The 18,226-nt window shown below is 46.0% G+C and overlaps 1 pseudogene; it reads left to right on the top strand.

Moving 5' to 3' along the window:
• Window positions 1-398: 398 nt before the first annotated feature.
• Window positions 399-516, top strand: LOC134946022 (5S ribosomal RNA; annotated as a pseudogene).
• The last annotated feature ends 17,710 nt before the right edge of the window (window positions 517-18,226 follow it).

Here is an 18,226-nt window from a genome sequence, read left to right as displayed (position 1 = left end):
ACACCTCTAAAGCCTCAGGACTTCCACTAACCTGGGAGACCCCATCTGATATTTCTGAGTCACACATTATTATTTTTGAAGAGAGAGTTCAAGTATCAGAACCAGTGACTGCTTTGGTGTTAATAGGACCTACAGCCATTACTATATGGGTTAGAAGACTCCCCTCTTAAAAGAGGTGGCACCGAAACATCCCGCCCTTGAAATCAAGACCCGGCAGACCTTACGCTATCTCTCAGGTGTGAGAGAATATCAGAGGACATTTGACACTACTTCTTTACAGATTCAGGAGCGCTCATCACATCATTACAGAATTATGGGCCTCCACAAGAAAACTCTGGGAAACTCTCTCAGAATCTAGGATACAAAGTTCCTGGTGTCATCAGGTGTGGGATATATCTACCTGCGGTCAGACCATACTGAGTATGCCCAACCTCGTCTGATCTTGGAAGCCAAGCACTGTGGGCCAGGTCAGTACCTGGTTGGGAGACCACCAGGGAATACCGGGTACTGCAGGTATTTTTATCCAAACCCAGGACACAGGACTTAGGATTATTTTCTTCCTTCTTCTCTCCCCCTTTTTTCTTGTAAATCCTTAATACTCTCAGAAATTTGAGTAGAGCCAGGTACAATCTATTATTTGGTTATTTGTTTTGATTTTTTCTTCCAGTGATATTTTCACCACAAGTCAAATTGTCACAATTTCAGGGAGAAATTTTTCATACTAATATATATGATTTTCATAATAATAATTTTTTGGAGACACCCATATATTTTCGCTCACAGAACCATTAAGCCAATCTTTATCGTTATTATATCGAAAATATTCCTTTGATTTGAGTTATTAAGACTATAGTATAGCCATTTAACAACATTTTGTAGTTATCATTACCTTCCTTCACTCCCCCCCTTCCTTTTTGCCTATAGTCAATATTTTATGAAGGTTGACAATAAAAGTTACATTTTAAATAAAACTCATCATTTCATCTTCATTACAAGTGTGCCCCAGAAAAGACATATAGTCTTTCTTTTTTCTTTTGGCTCCGGTACTATACAGGAACCATTCCCCCCCTTTTTTTGTGTATCAGTTTACTGAACTATCTCTGGGAGCACCACCAACCCAGCGCCTAATACTAATTATTTGTGTTGTATACTGGCCAGATGTTGGTTTATATATATTAGAGCTTTTTGCTTTAATAATATCATTCTACAATATTTATCACCTCAATTGAGTGATCCTGTGCAGACTCTACCAATCCTTTTTCTGATTTGTTATATCGGACAACGCCACCAATATTGGGGGTAATTCCAAGTTGATGGCAGCAGGAATTTAGTTAGCAATTGGGCAAAACCATGTGCACTGCAGGGGAGGCAGATTTAACATGTGCAGAGAGAGTTATATTTGGGTGGGGTGTGTTCAATCTGCAATCTAATTTTCAGTGTAAAAATAAAGCAGCCAGTATTTTGCCTGCACAGAAATAAAATAACCCACCCAAATCTAACTCTCTCTGCACATGTTAAATCTGCCTCCCCTGCAGTGCACATGGTTTTGCCCAATTGCTAACTAAATTCCTGCTGCCATCAGCTTGGAATTAACCCCCTTGTGCGTGCATTACAACTGGTCAAATTCCAGCATGTCCCATGTTTTGCACATACAATTAGTTTGGTGGTGCAGAATTTTTTTTAAAATAACAGGGGTGTGCAGGAGATGCTGTCGGTGGCCCGAAAAATTGTGGGCCACTTTCGGCATTCTGCCACCGCTTGCCAAAGACTGGAGCGCCAGCAAACACTCCTGGACCTGCCCCGCCATCAACTGAAGCAAGAGGTGGTAACGAGGTGGAATTCGACACTCTATATGCTTCAGAGGATAGAGGAGCAGCAAAAGGCCATTCAAGCCTATACAGCCACCTACGATATAGGCAGAGGAGGGGTAATGCACCTGACTCAAGTGTATTGGAGAATGATTTCCATCTTGTGCAAGGTTCTCCAACCCTTCGAACTTGCCACACGTGAAGTCAGTTCAGACACTGCCAGCTTGAGTCAGGTCATTCCCCTCATCAGGCTTTTGCAGAAGCAGCTGGAGAAATTGAAGGAGGAGCTAAAACGGAGCGATTCCGCAAAGTATGTGGGACTTGTGGATGGAGCCCTTTATTCGCTTTGACAGGATTCAAGGGTGGTCAATCTGTTGAAATCAGAGCACTATATTTTGGCCACTGTGCTCGATCCTAGGTTTAAAGCATACGTTGTATCTCTCTATCCAGCAGACACAAGTGTGCAGAGGTGCAAAGACCTGCTGGTTAGTAAATTGTCAACTCAAGCGGAATGTGACCTGTCAACAGCTCCTCCTTCAATTTCTCCCGCCACTGGGGCTTCAAGGAAAAGGATGACATTTCCTAGCCCACCCGCTGGCAGTGATGCAGGGCAGTCAGGAGCAAAAGCTGACATCTGGACCGGACTGAAGGACCTGCTAACGATTACTGACATGTCTACTGTCACTGCATATGATTCTGTCACCATTGAAAGAATGGTGGAGGATTATATGAGAGACAGCATCCAAGTAGGCATGTCAGACAGTCCGTATGTATACTGGCAAGAAAAAGAGGCAATTTGGAGGCCCTTGCACAAACTGGTTTTATTTTACCTAAGTTGCCCCCCCTCCAGTGTGTACTCCGAAAGAGTGTTTAGTGCAGCCGGTAACTTTGTCAGCGATCAGCGTAGGAAGTTACTTCCTCTAAATGTGGAGAAGATGATGTTCATCAAAATTAATTATAAATTCCCCCGGGAAGACCTTTTCCAGCAATTGCCTCCAGAAAGTACACAGGGACCTATGATGGTGGATTCCAGTGGGGACGAATTAATACTCTGTGAGGAGGATGTACACAGTGAAAAGGGTGAGGAATCGGAGGATAAGGATGAGGTCGACATCTTGCCTCTGTAGAGCCAGTTTGTGCAAGGAGAGATTGATTGCTTCTTTTTTGGTGGGGGCCCAAACAAACCAGTCATTTCAGCCACAGTCGTGTGGCAGACCCTGTAGCCGAAATTATTGGTTTGTTAAAGTGTGCTTGTCCTGTTTATACAACATAAGTGTCGGTGGGATTTCCCAAGGACAATTCCATCTTGCACCTCTTTTTCTTCTTTGCATCATGTGCTGTTTGGGGACTATTTTTTTTAAGTGCCATCCTGTTTGACACTGCAGTGCCACTCCTAGATGGGCCAGGTGTTTGTGCCGCACACTTGTGTCGCTTAGCTTAGCCATCCAGCTACCTAATTGCACCTATTTTTCTTCTTTGCATCATGTGCTGTTTGGGGACTAGTTTTTGAATAGTGCCATCTTGTCTGTGTGGTACTCTCAGGTTAGCCCCTTATGGCAATGTGCTTACCAGAACTCAGCTTCACGATGATACTCCTATTCTCTTCGCGGAGAGGTCTGAAGGTATGAGTAACACACTTTTGAATATGAAAAACAACGTTCATTAATAATGCAGGTGTATATATTTCAAGAACCAGTGCATGCAATATAGCCTGTACACTAGCACAGTAGCAACTCAGTATAATACATGGGATCACAATAATGACAACTTTAAGCACAAACTTTGCATATGATTACTTGTTGCCTGATACTATCTTTCTTTCACCGTAATGACAACTTGTATATAACTTACTAACCGTTATCTGCATAAATCAGTAATAGGCACAACCACTCTAGGGTTATTACTTGAGTGACTCAGATTATTGGACCTTTAGGCAGGGCCCAACTCTGTGACCCTTTATTAGGCCTGTTAAGGGATTTTAACACCTTTCAAAAATAGACTTCAAACAAGACACCAATCAATTATCACAACTATGCTTAATTACTGTATAAACATTAGCATCGGGTACCCGAACACACATAACATGAATAGTGTCCAAATGTTGATTTTATACCTGTGCACAGGATTTTAGGATTGCAGTCCTTTGATAAAGCTTGATTTCCATATAATATGTAGGGACTGGCAAGTATAGTGGAAATTTCACCAAATGCTGTATCGAGGAGGAGCCCCAACAGATCACTATTTAAAGTGGAGATCCCAAACTGGAAGTCTGCTTAATTTCCTCTCTGTATGAGGGATATAGTCTTGTTAATTTCTATTTGTTCTCAGGTGGTGCCCGCAGTGTGGAGGATCACTTCTAAATGCTCAATGTATAATCAATGTCAGTTTCACTGAGATAATAGTGATTTACCTTGTAAGGCAGTGTTCAGTCATTCGTGACCAGAGTCTCTCTCTTATAGGCTGCCAGCCTTGTAGTCTACGGAGGGGCAGAGGGGGGCTTTATATTACTTCACTCTTCTTCAGAGGCTAATTATGAGTCTTTACACCCGAACGCAGATGTTTAGTACAGTATATGAGACTGTCCCAGTCTTTAGGCTACTCCAGAACTCAGTGGCTAACTTAGCCAGACTCACGTGTCCTATGACTGTAGTGATGATCTGTTTACTCAGGGGCCCACCCCACACGAACTCTGTTGTCTCACCGTGCAGCGCTGCTTCTCCTCTGTGCACAAGAACTATTGCTGTCTCCGTCTGAGCTGCAGTAAATCACAGCATGTGGAATGTTTACTTCAAACCACGCTGATCACTGCTTGAATCTCACAGGCACTCTGTAACACTCCGGCAGATACAGGCTTTCTCAGCACACATCCCACTGGCGTCTGACGTCACATCCCCCTCTGCAGCCTATAAATCTTCTCTGCTTTTTCCTGCTCTCCTCTCAGGCACAGTCAGATTCTCCCGGGTCTCAACACCTTCCAGATTGCTTCCGTTTTGCACAGCCTCGGTAGCCTAGCACCCAGGCTGCAATTGCAGAATTCCAGACTGTCACAGTTCATTAAGTTCACAAGTGACACAGCCGAGCCACAGCTTGTAACCCTTTCCTATGTTTCCATAAAAGGGGTATCCCTCAGGACTGGGATGCCACAAATTCCCCACTGAAATGAGGCGTGTCCTCACGCCTTATAATACAGAGACCTGTCAAAAGTTAATGAATAAAAGTACATTAATATCTGTATCGGGCCGGCAGTTGGCCCCGCGTAGAGCGGGTCGACCATCTCTCTTCTGATGGGCCAATTACCTCACTTTGATCAATTGACTCAGTTACATCAGGAAAAGGCACATTCGGTACAAGGGGACAGACATCTACCACATTATCATTACCAATGTCAGACATAGAACAGGGTACAGTTTCAGACCTGATCGTAGGGTGTAACAGCCCCCACACTGGCCGAAACACATTCAACATTTCAGCAGTAGGATCGCTACTGCACGGGGACTCAGGTGTACTCGACCTCTCCGCCTCTGTGAGCTGTGGTTCCACCGCCTCTCGATGACTAGACAAGTATTTCTTTAGCTGGTTACAATGAACAACCATTGACCTCTTGTCACCACTTATGGTACTATACTCGTTAGCAGGGCCATACCTCCCTGGGTACAGATATGACATGGGATTTTCGCCCACACCTCTCTCTTCAGGCCTTGGAGGGACAGCGTTCCTTCTATCAGTGGCACTTTCGACTACTCTCATCCTCTCTCCACCTTTGCAGTATTGGTCGTTTCTCTGACAGTTGTGTGGAGGACCTCCATAACGTGGATAGCACCAATGTTGATCGCGATCTGTCGCATACTTGTTGCCTTTTACTGGAACACCACTGGGACCAGTCACGTTAATGGCTTTGATGCCTTTCTTCCCATTCGCCAATTCAAACTCGACCATGTCGTTTCTTCTCAGGCTCCGGAAGCACTCTTTCGGGTTGGTCTTCTGAACGCCAGTATAGTGCACGTATACTCTTTGTTTAGTGTCCACTCGCTTTATAAAACCATAGCCATGTGATACACTGAACCACATGACATTGCCTGCAATTCTTCGTGCGCTAGCTTGCTGAACATCACCATCAGATTGTCACTGGCCTAGACTGAGGGTGTTGTGAACTCGGGGATTCTTCCGATGGTTGGGAAGAGGAACCACAACTGAACCGGAAAAGGGGTGGCCTAATATAGGATTTCCTCATACAGGATGCTGACAGTGGAGTTTGATGAAATATTGAAGAACTTTATTGCAGGGAAAAAACAACTTAAAGTCATATGTCAAAGAGGAATTAATGAGGGAATGTCCAGACCCACTGAAGGGTATTGTGAGCAATACTAGAGATACTGGTAACTGAAGAAACTGTGGGTGATGTTTAAAAGTCACTGATAACTTGAGGAACTTATAAATGATGATTAAAGGCACAGATGGATAAAGAACTTGTGAGCGGAGTTGAAGACACTGGTAAATTGAAGAACTTAAGGGCAGAGGTTTAGGACGCTGATGATTTGAAGAACTTAAGTGCAGTGGTTTAAGACGCTGTTGATTTGTAGAACTTGTGAACGGTGACTGAGACGCTGATGATGTGAAGAACTGAAGTGCAGGGGTTAAAGACGCTGTTGATTTGTAGAACTTGGGAACGGTGACTGAGACGCTGATGATGTGAGAACTGAAGTGCAGGGGTTTGAGACGCTGTTGATTTGTAGACTTGTGAACGGCGACTGAGATGCTGATGATATGAAGAACTGAAGTTCAGGGGTTTGAGACGCTGTTGATTTGTAAAACTTGTGAACTGTGACTGAGACGCTGATGATGTGAAGAACTGAAGTGCAGGGGTTTAAGACGCTGGTGATTCGTAGAACTTGAGAACGGTGATTTAGGCCCGCAACCCACGCTGATTCCTAGGAGCACTGGTGACTGGACCGCAGAGAGATATACCGGCCGCTGACTACACTGGAACCGGTGCAGCGAACTGGCACCTGGAAATGCCGGAGACACTGGAGTACAACTGCAGAGATCCTCGCCGGAAACAAGAGCGCTGGCATCCACATCAGGGAAAAACGATACTCAGGTGCTGAGGCTCTGTCCGGCGTCTGACTTTGAATTCCCCGCCACCGCTGGATTGGCGGAGCAGTCTGATGACGTCACCTGCCCCCCGTCCACGTGATGCCGGGTGTCATGGCGGCGCCCATGCCCCGGAGAACCGCCGGGAGCCATGCCAGCCAGACGCCAGAGCCCGTGGCCCACCGAAGGCAGAGGCAGCAACACCGACCAGCAGACACGCAGGGGTAAGCGCAGCGAACGCCGCCTCTGGCGTGTGACAGTACCCCCTCCTCCATGAGTGGCCCCTGGACACTTTCCAGGTTTTGTTGGATGTCTGGAATGGAACATCCGCACCAGTCGAGGAGCCGTAACCTCAGGAGCTTTGACCCAGCTCCTTTCCTCGGGGCCAAAACCTTTCCATTCCACCAAATACTGTAGATTCTTGTGAAGATAGCGAGAATCAAGAATAGCTTTGATCTCAAAGTCCGTACCCACTTCAGCCTCTGCAGAGGTTGGCCTTGGGGACTTGGAATGAAACCGGTTCAAAACAAGAGGGCGAAGAAGAGAGACATGGAAGGAATTTGGTATCCGGAGATGGGAAGGCAATCCCAATTTGCAGACAACTGGATTCAAGACTTGTAACACGGGATAAGGACCAATGAACCTTGGAGCGAACTTCATAGTGGGCACCTTTAAACAGAGATTGCGGGTAGAGAGCCATACCCTGTCACCAACCTTGTATTGAGGAGCTGCCCGTCGCTTCCTATCCGCAAAGAACTTATAGCGGCCAGAAACTCTCTTGAGGTTGGCATGAACTCGACTCCAGATTTGACTGAAATGCCGGAGAGTAGAGGCTGCAGCAGGAACTTCTTCTGGAGGACAAATGGGTAATTCTGGAACTTGGGGATGAAATCCATAATTAATGAAAAATGGAGACTCACCAGTCGAGCAGTGGTATAGATGATTATGGGCGAACTCGGCCCAAGGCAACAACTCCACGCAATTGTCTTGTGAGGGGGAGAGGTAAACACGGAGAAAAGTCTCTAAATCTTGATTGACGCGTTCAGTTTGCCCATTGGTCTGTGGATGGTAAGCGGATGAAAACTTGAGTTTTATTTGTAGTGCCGTAAAGAGGGCTCTCCAGAATCTTGCCGTAAACTGTACCCCTCAATCAGAAACTATTTCCAGAGGTAACCCGTGCAGGCGGAAGTGTTCCCGAATAAATAACAAAGCCAACTTAGAAGCTGATGGTAACCCGGTCAACGAAACAAAATGTGCCATCTTAGAGAATCGGTCGATAATTACCCAGATGGTGTTATGACCCTTAGAGAGAGGCAGTTCAGTAACAAAGTCCATAGAGATATGAGTCCAAGGCCTCTTAGGAATGGACAATGGGTGCAACAACCCCGCAGGAGGTAGACGAAGAATTTTGTGCTGAGCACATTGAGGACACGAGCTGACATACTCTTGAACGTCCTTCTTCATAGTGTTCCACCAGTAAGATCTTCGTAGAAATTCCCACATCTTTCGAACTCCAGGATGGCCAGAAAACTTGGAAATGTGAGCCCACTGCAATAATCTTGGTCGAAATTTAGCTGGCACAGACAGTCTTCCAGGAGGAGGACCCAACGCGGTGGGAGCCGCAGAAATAGAAACTGGACTGAGGATCAACGCCTTTTCAACTGAATTTTCCTCATCCGAAGCCATTAAGGAACAGGATAGGGCATCCGCCTTGGTGTTAAGAGTTCCAGCCCGGTACTTAATGACAAACGAAAATCGGGCAAAGAAGAGCGCCCATCTTGCTTGACGGGGATTCAAGCACTGGGCCGTCTTGAGATACAGCAAATTTTTGTGATCCGTGAAAATCGTAATTAGGTGTTTAGCACCTTCCAAAAGATATCTCCATTCTTCCAAAGCAGATTTTATTGCCAACAGCTCCTTGTCTCCAATGGTGTAATTTAGTTCAGCAGGGGAGAACGTGCAAGAATGGAAACCACATGGATGTAACTTCCCATCTGGAGCGTACTGCGAAAGTACGGCACCAATGCATACCGTAGAAGCATCAACCTCCAGAAAGAATGGTTTTAGAAAGTCTGGTTGCTGAAGTACCGGAGCGGTCATAAAGGCTGCCTTCAACTGAGCGAGCGCTGCCACAGCTTCAGAGGACCAATGGCTTGGGTTAGCCCCCTTCTTGGTTAGGGCAGTAATAGGCGCCACAATAGTAGAGAAACCCCTTATGAATTTCCGGTAGTAATTTGCGAACCCTAGAAATCGTTGCACTGCTTTCAAGGAAAGAGGCTGAGTCCAGTCCCGAATAGCAGAAAGTTTCTCCGGATCCATACGCAACTCCGTGCCTGAAATAATGTAACCCAGAAATGGAATAGAGGGGACCTCAAAGGTGCACTTGGAAATCTTGCCGTAAAGATGGTTCTCTCGCAACCAAAGGAGTACCTCTTTAACTTGTATTCTGTGCTCAGTGAGATTCTTCGAAAATATCAGGATATCATCCAAATATACCACTACATTTAGGTATAACATGTCCCGAAAGACTTCATTAATGAATCCCTGGAAGACGGCGGGGGCGTTGCTGAGGCCAAACGGCATTACCAGGTACTCATAATGCCCGTCCCTAGTATTGAAGGCCGTCTTCCATTCGTCCCCTTGTCAGATACGTATCAAGTTATAAGCTCCCCTTAAGTCGAGCTTAGTGAAGACTCGAGCTCCGCGAACTCTATCAAAAAGCTCCGTGATGAGCGGCAAAGGATACTTATTCTTAATGGTGACTTCATTTAGACCACGATAGTCGATACATGGCCTCAGGCCTCCGTCTTTTTTCTTCACAAAGAAGAAGCCTGCTCCCGCTGGGGAAGTAGAGGGGCGGATGAATCCCTTCTGCAGATTAGACTTGATATATTCTGACATGGCTTGAGTCTCAGGTATTGACAAAGGATAAGTACGACCCCGAGGTGGCATTTTCCCCGGAATGAGCTCAATAGGACAGTCCCAGGGTCTATGCAGTGGTAACTTATCGGCCGCCTGTTCCGAGAACACATCTGTAAACTCCCGATAAGCCTCTGGAATAAGCTCTACATCCGACTTGGACGATACACGAAGCGGGTAGACAGGAGTAAGACAATTCGAGTGACAGAATGGACTCCAAGAAATTATCTGTGTCGACCTCCAGTCGACGTGAGGGTTGTGAAGCTTGAGCCAGGGAAGACCAAGGATGAGATCATGAGGCATCTCCTGAATCACAAGGAACTCCAGATGTTCTTGGTGCAAAGCTCCCACTTGCAGCTTGATTGGCATAGTACGACTTGTAATCAGAGCATTAGGAATTTGGGTACCATTAATAGCAGTTATCGTAATAGGTCGTTCGACCGACTGTAACTTCAAACTCAGATTCTGGGCACAGGAAAGGGAAATAAAATTCCCTGCAGCTCCTGAGTCCAACAGTGCCTTAACGGTTTTGACTTCAGACTCAGAAAACAGAGACACAGAGAGTAGACAATCCACTGCCGGAGAAGATTGAGAAAAAAACCCTAGCTCGACTTCTCCAGAACAAGCTAGGACTGCCCGTTTCCCGGGCGAGACTTGCAAGACTTGAGAAAATGATCCGCGGCTCCACAGTAGAGGCAAAGTCTACCCTCACGACGACGCTGACGCTTTTCTGGGGACAGCCGAGACCGATTAATCTGCATGGGTTCGTCTGAACTTGAATTAACTGTTTGCTTAGAAGGAAGAGATCGGAGTCTCGACCGATCTGACCGACTACGTTCACTACCTCGTTCCTGCATGCAAAGATCTACCTTTACACAGAGTGAGATCAACTCTTCCAAGGAATCTGGCAGATCTCTAGTAATCAATTCGTCTTTTAAACGATCCGAGAGCCCGTTCCAAAAAGCAGCCCGAAGGGCATCATTATTCCAGCTCAGTTCAGAAGCTATAGTTTGAAAGTGAATTACATACTGTCCCACTGTACGAGAGCCTTGTCGAACTCGGAGCAAGTCAGCTGAGGCAGCAGTCGTCCTGCGGGGCTCATCAAAGATCCTTCGGAATGACGTGATGAAGTTGGTATAACTAGAAACTAAAGGATCTGATCGCTCCCACAAAGGTGACACCCACTCCAACGCTGAACCCTCAAGCAAAAAGAGATAATGTATGCCACTTTAGACCGATCAGTAGGGAAGTTATGTGAGAGGAGTTCGAAATGTACCTCCCACTGCTTGAGGAATCCACGGCAATTTTTCGGATTCCCGTTATAACGAGGAGGAGTGGGAAGCTGAAGGCGTGACCTGGTTCCAGACAAGGAGGGAACATTGCCAGAGACAACCACTGGAGCGGATACTGGAACTGGAGCTGGAACCACTGAAGCCAGCGAAGTCTGGATTTGATCCAGCCGGCCAGATAATTCCTGGAGATAATGCATCACCTAATTCTGTGCTGCTTCCTGACTCTGTACCCGGGAAACCAGGTCCTGCATGGTGCTTGCCTCTGGGTTCCGATTCCCCGGGTCCATGGGGCCTGAGTATACTGTCACTGGCCTAGACTGAGGGTGCTGTGAACTCGGGGATTCTTCTGATGGTTGGGAAGAGGAACCACAACTGAGCCGGAAAAGGGGTGGCCTAATATAGGATTTCCTCATACAGGACGCTGACAGTGGAGTTTGATGAAATATTGAAGAACTTTATTGCAGGGAAAAAACAACTTAAAGTCATATGTCAAAGAGGAATTAATGAGGGAATGTCCAGACCCACTGAAGGGTTTTGTGAGCAATACTAGAGATACTGGTAACTGAAGAAACTGTGGGTGATGTTTAAAAGTCACTGATAACTTGAGGAACTTATAAATGATGATTAAAGGCACAGATGGATAAAGAATTGTGAGCGGAGGTGAAGACACTGGTAAATTGAAGAACTTAAGTGCAGAGGTTTAGGACGCTGATGATTTGAAGAACTTAAGTGCAGTGGTTTAAGACGCTGTTGATTTGTAGAACTTGTGAACGGTGACTGAGACGCTGATGATGTGAAGAACTGAAGTGCAGGGGTTAAAGACGCTGTTGATTTGTAGAACTTGGGAACGGTGACTGAGACGCTTATGATGTGAGAACTGAAGTGCAGGGGTTTGAGACGCTGTTGATTTGTAGAACTTGTGAACGGTGACTGAGACGCTGATGATGTGAAGAACTGAAGTGCAGGGGTTTGAGACGCTGTTGATTTGTAAAACTTGTGAACTGTGACTGAGACGCTAATGATGTGAAGAGCTGAAGGGCAGGGGTTTAAGACGCTGGTGATTCGTAGAACTTGAGAACGGTGATTTAGGCCCGCAGCCCACGCTGATTCCTAGGAGCACTGGTGACTGGACCGCAGAGAGATATACCGGCCGCTGAATACACTGGAACCGGTGCAGCGAACTGGCACCTGGAAATGCCGGAGACACTGGAGTACAACTGCAGAGATCCTTGCCGGAAACAAGAGCGATGGCATCCACGTCAGGGAAAGACGATACTCAGGCGCTGAGGCTCTGTCCGGCGTCTGACTTTGAATTCCCCGCCACCGCTGGATTGGCGGAGCAGTCTGATGACGTCACCTGCCCCCGTCCACGTGATGCCGGGTGTCATGGCGGCGCCCATGCCCCGGAGAACCGCCGGGAGCCGCGCCAGCCAGACGCCGGAGCCCGTGGCCCACCGAAGGCAGAGGCCGCAACACCGACCAGCAGACACGCAGGGGTAAGCGCGGCGAACGCCGCCTCTGGCGTGTGACACAGATAATATGCCACACACGCTAACCTGGTTCTGCACTACTGTATTTGTACCAGTATCCCTTGGCTGTCTTTTCCTGGGCGGTCCTACTCTCTCCTCTCTTCTTGAAGGCTGTCGACAGTTACATTCAATGTGCCCACTTCATCTGCATCGTCGCCATATCGGTCGTCCCAGTGAGTCAAATAGGTCGGTGATGCGTCGGCCTGGCTCTCTTGGAAGGTCCCATCGCGACCTGTTTCTTCCTCCTTGATCTTGTCGTCGATCTTTGCACCCAGCTCCCAGTTGATTCTGCTGAAGGTCAGTCAACACCTGTCCCTGTAGGGTTCTTATCGTCACGCTGAGGGCCCTCTGTGTATCGGATGGTACTGCGATAAGTTCTGTCTTTAAGGCTGAGATTAGCTCGGTTGGGCAACTTTGAAGTATATTCATCCCCACAATGATAGGAGGAATAGTCAGATCATCCACATCAGTGATCAGGCACCCTTGATTAATCAGCTCGGCTTGTCCAATCTTGACGTGTAGCCCCTGCACTGGATATCAAGCCCGTTGCTGGCCATCAGCCTTAGCCATGATGGGGGTGGAGGGATCATGTCCATCGTGCCCCAATGCTGGTAGTATGCCCCTGCCTGGATGGTGGTCACTTGTGATCCTGTGTCGAGCATGGCTAGTACAGGGGTTCCATTAATCCAAATGGTGATGACAGGGCACCGGCCCACGTATTTGGGACACCAATCTTCTGGGGTTGGACCTATAGGGTTGATTCTCCCCGAGGGGTGGTCCCTGGCCTCGGGGAGTTGTCGTTTAACGGCTCCGATAGCCGGCAATTCCGTTCTACGTGGCCACTTCGGTTACATCTTCGGCATATAGGTCAGCCTAATGAGTCAAATTGGTCAGTATCTCTTCTACCTCTTCCTGGAGGGGGTTCCCACCAATCGTTTTATCCTTCCCTCCGACCTGCCCTCCAATTGGACTCATTCCTTTCTGGAGGCGCCCGTCTCCTTAACCTCTGTAGCTCCCGACTCATGGTATCCATCTCTATGGTTAATTCTTCTATTCGACCTTTCAGGTCATTCACTGAATCGACTTGGGAATTCTGTCCCGTCTGTACAACTGCTCGTTTTGATTCAGGGGCCTCTTGGGTCGGCTTTTAGAGGACTTCATTATCCTTCTTCTCTTGGTAACCTGGCATCTCTTGGAAGTGAGCTTTATTGAGCCGGGGTGAGCCAATCACTTTAATAGCAGCCTCCTTGAAATCTAGAAACGAATCTCTAGGGCATTGGATCCTCAGTAACCGCAGTTGGGCGCCGATTCCTTCTCCGCTTGCGCCTTCCATGAACTGGTTGATTAGCGTCTCATCCTTCTCTTTTACTTCCGAGGGGTCCATCTCTTGTATTTTCTTCAGCGCCTCTTGTAAGCTCAGGGCAAAATCTCGTAGTGACTCCCCGGAGTGTTGCTTTCTGGCATATAAGTCAGATTTTAATTCTGCCACCGTGCTTGTGTCGAATATTGTCGCTAAACGCTGGAATATTTGTTCTACATCTCTTTTCTCGGTGTCCGGCGATAATACCTCTCTTAGAGCTGAGTCTTTTAGTTGGCCGATCAATATTTCGACTTGTTGTTGGTTAGCCAGGGGATAGAGTCTATACATAGATTGTAACTTGTTCTTGAATACTGTCCATGAACTTGAATCTTTCTTGTTCTTATCCCCTGAGTATGTAGGAAGCCATGGTGCTCCAAAGTAATATGGGAGTGTAATAGGATTCTCATTTGCCATTGTTGGTGCTGCGGTTATTCTTGTTCCCGACGTACCCGGCTGTGGCGTTGCCGGTGTCTCTTTGTTTTGGTCTGTCACGGACATGTTCTTTTCCCCGTTCGTTATCCTGTTTGTAGGACGCCAAATTCAACTTGTGGTACCCTCAGGTTAGCCCCTTATGGCAGTGTGCTTACCAGAACTCAGCTTCACGATGATACTCCTATTCTCTTAGCGGAGAGGTCTGTAGGTATGAGTAACACACTTTTGAATATGAAAAACAACGTTCATTAATAATGCAGGTGTATTTATTTCAAGAACCAGTGCATGCAATATAGCCTGTACACTAGCACAGTAGCAACTCAGTATAATACATGGGATCACAATAATGACAACTTTAAGCACAAACTCTGCATATGATTACTTGTTGCCTGATACTATCTTTCTTTCACCATAATGACAATATGTATATAACTTACTAACCGTTATCTGCATAAATCAGTAATAGGCACAACCACTCTAGGGTTATTACTTGAGTGACTCAGATTATTGGACCTTTAGGCAGGGCCCAACTCTGTGACCCTTTATTAGGCCTGTTAAGGGATTTTAACACCTTTCAAAAATAGACTTCAAACAAGACACCAATCAATTATCACAACTATGCTTAATTACTGTATAAACATTAGCATTGGGTACCCGAACACACATAACATGAATAGTGTCCAAATGTTGATTTTATACCAGTGCACAGGATTTTAGGATTGCAGTCCTTTGATAAAGCTTGATTTCCATATAATATGTAGGGACTGGCAAGTATAGTGGAAATGTCACCAATTGCTGTATCGAGGAGGAGCCCCAACAGATCACTATTTAAAGTGGAGATCCCAAACTGGAAGTCTGCTTAATTTCCCCTCTGTATGAGGGATATAGTCTTGTTAATTTCTATTTGTTCTCAGGTGGTGCCCGCAGTGTGGAGGATCACTTCTAAATGCTCAATGTCTAATCAATGTCAGTTTCACTGAGATAGCAGTGATTTAGCTTGTAAGGCAGTGTTCAGTCATTCGTGACCAGAGTCTCTCTCTTATATAGTCTGCCAGCCTTGTAGTCTACGGAGGGGCAGAGGGGGGCTTTATATTACTTCACTCTTCTTCAGAGGCTAATTATGAGTCTTTACACCCGAACGCAGCTGTTTAGTATAGTGTATGAGACTGTCCCAGTCATTAGGCTACGCCAGAACTCAGTGGCTAACTTAGCCAGACTCACGTGTCCTATGACTGTAGTGATGATCTGTTTACTCAGGGGGCCACCCCACACGAACTCCGTTGTCTCACCATGCAGCGCTGCTTCTCCTCTGTGCACAAGAACTATTGCTGTCTCCGTCTGAGCTGCAGTAAATCACAGCATGTGGAATGTTTACTTCAAACCACGCTGATCACTGCTTGAATCTCACAGGCACTCTGTAACACTCCGGCAGATACAGGCTTTCTCAGCACTAGAGATGGCTACTGACTCACTGTCTCAACACAGTGACTGGAATCATCAGGAAGTGTGAATGATTCGAGTTACTCACTGTGTAATGAGTGGAGACAGCTGCAGCAGCAGCTTCTCTCAGCCAGAGGGAGGAAACTCAGTGTGTCCTTCACTCAGTGTCTTCTGCTGAGTGTCTTTAGCTGTGATTGGCCAGCGGCTATACCAGGTGACACCCAGTGGGAGGGGGGAGGGAGCAGTCACGACTCACCAGTCAGTGAGTGCTGTGCTGCTGTGCCTGAGTCATGTCATGAATCATGATTCATCCTGAGTCTGCCAGTGAGTTGAGACAGTTGTACACTGTGTAGACTCAGTGACTCAGTGGATGGATCTGATTCATGCAGCATAAGCCTGCAGGAGGTGGAGCCCCCGTGGTACAGTGTTCTCAACTCACAGTTCCTGCTCATTGTGATTGTGGGTGGCAAACTCCCTGCAGGCTAGATAGTGGATAATATAATAAATCCAAGCCCACCTAAAATCATCCAATTAGCAAAGTATGCAAAGTAAAAATATATATATATATATTTGGTTTAGTTACAGACTGGATGATGTGTTTCATGGCTGTTAAAGCTTTTTCTCCTCAGCCAGAAGTAATGTGCATATTCTGTAACTAGTATGCAATAAGCGGTTATTAATAATATATCAACATAACAGTGAATCTATGTTAATATATTATTAACAATCAGTGCATAAGCAGCTGCCTCCCCCAGATACACTGCACAATCACTGCAGCTGAATAACTCCCTTAATGAGTCCAGCACTGATCTGCCAGCCCTGGCAACTCACTGATTCATGTGCAGTGCAGTCTCTGCAATACATTAAAATACAAATGAGTCATGAGTCATGACTCATGAGCCGAGACACTGACTCAAGACACTTCACTGAACTGAGTCATGTGTCTCAACTCAGTTCAGTGAATCACTTTGCCCATGACTACTCAGCACACATCCCACTGGTGTCTGACGTCCATCCCCCTCTGCAGCCTATAAATCTTCTCTGTTCCCCCCCCCCCCCCCCCCCCCGCTCTCCTCTCAGGCACAGTCAGATTCTCCTGGGTCTCAACACCTTCCAGATTGCTTCCGTTTTGCACAGCCTCAGTTGCCTAGCACCCAGGATGCAATTGCAGAATCCCAGACTGTCACAGTTCATTAAGTTCACAAGTGACACAGCCGAGCCACAGCTTGTAACCCTTACCTATGTTTCCATAAAAGGGGTATCCCTCAGGACTGGGATGCCACATCTGCAACTGCAGTGCCACTCCTGGATGGGCCAGGTGTTTGTGCCGCACACTTGTGTCGCTTAGCTTAGTCATACAGCCACCTCGGTGCAATTTTAGACCTAAAAACAATATTGTGAGGTGTTCAGAATAGACTGGAAATGAATGTTATCGAGGTTAATAATACCATAGGAGCAAGATTACCCCCAAATTCTGTGATTTTAGCTGTTTTTATGTTTGTTTTTCAAAAATCATCCAGATCTAAAAACCAAAACACGAAAGGGTGGTTTTGGCAAAACCAAAACACGAAAATGGAATTAGAACCAAAACACAAAACACGAAAAGTGTCCGCCGCACATCTCTAATTTTATTTAGGTTATTCCAGCCAAATCAAAACTTTGAATTTTGAAAAAAATGTAACTATATCACAATTAAATTATTGCTTCTGTTATAAATTCACACCAAGAAATGGTTTGGCTTCTTCAGGTAGCAAAACAATTATTCCAATTTTGAAATTTTTGAACTCATGCCAAATTTAATGAAAAACTTCCTGCCAAAAGTACAGATCCGTCTAATGAAATCTGGCATTTGTTTGCTGGTCACAAATACATGTTTGCAGATGTGTTATTGATTGTGTTATTGATTTTTTGTGCTTACATATACAGTACATTACTTTTGAGCATAACTTGAGCATGTATTTTGAGCATAACTTCCATTCTCCCGGGACCAATTACGAGTGGGTGTGTAGCAAGGGCCTTTAAAATGTATAACTATTTGTATTGTTGACCTCATTCTCAGAACTAATTCATCCGGCCTTCAATATCAGTGCTCTATATACACCCATGATGTTTTATTCACTTTAACACAATAGTCTGAGTTAAAAGGTTTCATTAACATGACATGTTACTGTGCAATATGGAATATCCCCATTCTCTCAGGGATCCTGCTAGACATTCATAGACAAGGTGTCGTCATCTATCACAACTATGAACTGAATAAGAAACAAGCATTAAGAAAATATTTACTAATTACTAATGCTGTATGCAGGACTAATTATGCAAGTGCCAGTTCTTTCGATAAAAGCCGCCCCTTGC

The sequence above is a fragment of the Pseudophryne corroboree genome, chromosome 7 (assembly GCF_028390025.1).
Source record: "Pseudophryne corroboree isolate aPseCor3 chromosome 7, aPseCor3.hap2, whole genome shotgun sequence".
NCBI lineage: Eukaryota > Metazoa > Chordata > Amphibia > Anura > Myobatrachidae > Pseudophryne > Pseudophryne corroboree.
Note: the sequence above shows the minus strand (reverse complement) of the source record. Positions and strands in the feature narration are given on the sequence as shown.